The sequence below is a fragment of the Leucoraja erinacea genome, chromosome 22 (assembly GCF_028641065.1).
Source record: "Leucoraja erinacea ecotype New England chromosome 22, Leri_hhj_1, whole genome shotgun sequence".
In the NCBI taxonomy this organism is placed as follows: Eukaryota; Metazoa; Chordata; class Chondrichthyes; order Rajiformes; family Rajidae; genus Leucoraja; species Leucoraja erinaceus.
This window is the reverse complement of record NC_073398.1, coordinates 35,470,620-35,474,086: the sequence shown is the minus strand read 5'-3', so window position 1 is coordinate 35,474,086 and position 3,467 is coordinate 35,470,620.

The window sequence follows — 3,467 nt, the reverse complement described above, 5'->3', positions numbered from 1 at the left end:
CTAGCCCCTAGAGCTCTATCTAACTCTCTCTTAAATCCATCCAGTGACTTGGCCTCCACTGCCCTCTGCGGCAGGGAATTCCACAAATTCACAACTCTCTAACTCGCTCTTAAATCCATCCAAATGGTATTGGGGGTAGGGTGTTGACATGGATAGAAGATTGGTTGGCAGACCGGAAGCAAAGAGTAGGAGTGAATGGCAGGCAGTGGCAAGTGGAGTGCCGCGAGGCTCGGTGTTGGGGCCGCAACTGTTTATCATATATTAATGATTTGGAAGAGGGAATTAGGAGCAAGTTTGCGGATGACACAAAGCTGGGTGGCAGTGTGAACTGTGAAGAGGATGTTAGGAGGTTGCAGGGTGACCTGGACAGGTTGAGTGAGTGGGCAGATGCGTGGCAGATGCAGTATAATATAGATAAATGTGAGGTTATCCACTTTGGCGGCAAAAACAAGGGGGCAGATTATTATCTCAATGGGGTTAGGTTAGGTAAGGGGGGGGTGCAGCGAGACCTGGGTGTCCTTGTACACCGGTCACTGAAAGTTGGCTTACAGGTACAGCAGGCAGTGAAGAAAGCTAATGGAATGTTGGCCTTCATAACAAGAGGATTTCAGTATAGGAGTAAAGAGGTTCTTCTGCAGTTGTATAGGGCTCTGGTGAGACCACATCTGGAGTATTGTGTACAGTTTTGGTCTCCTAATTTGAGGAAGGACATCCTTGTGATTGAGGCAGTGCAGCACAGGTTCACGAGATTGATCCCTGGGATGGCGGGACTGTCATATGAGGAAAGATTGAAACGACTAGGCTTGTATTCACTGGAGTTTAGAAGGATGAGGGGCAGGGATCTTATAGAAACATATAAAATTATAAAAGGACTGGACAAGCTAGATGCAGGAAAAATGTTCCCAATGTTGGGCGAGTCCAGAACCAGGGGCCACAGTCTTAGAATAAAGGGGAGGTCATTTAAGACTGAGGCGAGAAAAAACTTTTTTCACCCAGAGAGTTGTGAATTTATGGAATTCCCTGCCACAGAGGGCAGTGGAGGCCAAGTCACTGGATGGATTTAAGAGAGAGTTAGATAGAGCTCTAGGGGCTAGTGGAGTCAAGGGATAAGGGGAGAAGGCAGGCACGGGTTATTGATAGTGGACGATCAGCCATGATCACAATGAATGGCGGTGCTGGCTCAAAGGGCCGAATGGCCTCCTCCTGCACCTATTTTCTATGTTTATACCCAGTGACTTGGCCTCCACTGCCCTCTGTGGCAGGGAATTCCACAAATTCACAACTCTCTGGGTGATAATGTTTTTTTCTCACCTCAGTCTTAAATGACCTCCCCTTTATTCTAAGACTGTGGCCCCTGGTGCTCGGAACTGAACACGACACTGTAAACGTGGCCACAATGCGTGTCCCCAGGTCCCTCAACGTTCCTGAAGACTACGTTGCGGATACATCGTGATAAGGGCTGTAGAAATCCCGTTCTCCTTCGTTCCCGCTCGCAGCCCAGCGGCACCAAGTGAGGAGAGGATTTGTAACTAATGCCAGACAATTACTTTGGCTTTAAACAGATCCAATGATCCCCAGCTGTTGGAGATTCACAGTGACTATTCTATCAAGCTTATTCCAGCTTTGCAAGGTCACCCCTTCAGAGTCCGCGCCGATACCACCTGCTGCAGGGTAGCCCGCACCTCCAACACGCATCCGGAGGAAGCAGAGCTTAAAACATGCGGAGAGGAAAGGGTCCAATGCAGGCAGATGAGACTAGCCCAGTAAGCCAACTTGGTCGGCATGGACAAGACGGGCCGAAGGGCCTGCTTCCATACTGCTCTAGCAGCGTGGTGGCGCAGCGGTAGAGTTGCTGCCTCACAGCGCCAGAGACCCGGGTTCCATCCCGACTACGGGCGCTGCCTGTACGGAGTTTGCACGTTCTCCCCGTGGCCTGCGTGGGTTTTCTCCGGGCGCTCCGGTTTCCTCCCACACTCCAAAGACGTGCAGGTTTGCAGGTTAATTGGCTTCGGTAAATATTGTAAATTGTCCCCGGTGTGTGTGGGATAGTGTTAGTGTGCGGGGATCGCTGGCCGGCATGGACTCGGTGGGCCGAAGGGCCTGTTTCCGCCCTGTGTCTCTAAACTAAACTAGACTAAGCTGCCTGGGGAAGTACAAACAATTATGGCTTTTAAACCTAACCCCCTTTATCGCAACGGGATTAAAGATCTCCACAACCACGATGTACTTTGTTTGTTTCATATTATCACAGTCTAGTCCACTTCAAACAACTGGCCATTTAGAACGGAGACGAGGAAACACTTTTTCTCACAGAGAGTGGTGAGTCTGTGGAATTCTCTGCCTCAGATTGAGGTGGAGGCCGGTTCTCTGGATGCTTTCAAGAGAGAGCTAGATAGGGCTCTTAAAGAGTCTGGGGATATGGGGAGAAGGCAGGAACGGGGTACTGATTGGGGATGATCAGCCACGATCACATTGAATGGCGGTGCTGGCTCGAAGGGCCATTTAAATGTGAGTTTAAAGGTAGAAAAAGTGCAGAGAAGGTTTACAAGGAAGTTGCACAGACTCGATGAACAGGTTCTGCAGGCTGGGACTTCATTGCTTGGAGCGCAGGAGGATGAGGCCTGATCTTATAGAGAAGTGTGTAAGATCATGAGGGGAATGGATCGGGTGAATGTACGGAGTCTATTACCCATGGACCAGATAGAGGTTTAAGGTAGACAAAAATGCTGGAGATACAGACAAAATCGTCACCTATCCATGTTCTCCACAGATGCTGCCTGACCCGCTGAGTTACTCCAGCACTCTGTGAAACGTCACCTATCCATGTTCTCCACAGATGCTGCCTGACCCGCTGAGTTATGGTGCAGCAGCATCTATGGAGCGAAGGAAATAGGCAACGTTTCGGGCCGAAACCCTTCTGGAAATAGGCAACGTTTCGGGCCGAAACCTGGAAGGGTTTCGACCCGAAACGTTGCCTATTTCCTTAGCTCCATAGATGCTGCTGCACCCGCTGAGTTACTCCAGCACTCTGTGAAACGTCACCTATCCATGTTCTCCACAGATGCTGCCTGACCCACTGAGTTACTCCAGCACTCTGTGAAACGTCACCTATCCATGTTCTCCACAGATGCTGCCTGACCCGCTGAGTTACTCCAGCACTCTGTGAAACGTCACCTATCCATGTTCTCCACAGATGCTGCCTGACCCGCTGAGTTACTCCAGCTTTTTTGTGTCTATCTTCAGTTTAAATCTGCTGTTCCTTCTTTTACAGTAACAGGCCCTTCGGCCCATCGAGCCCATACTGACCATCGATCACCCGTTCACACACTAGTTCCATGCTATCCCACTTTCCCCATCCACTCCCTACACACTAGGGGGGCAATTTACAGAGGGGCCGATTAACCTACAAACATCGCACGTCTTTGGGATGTGGGAGCAAACCGGAGCGCCCGGAGGAAAGCCACGCA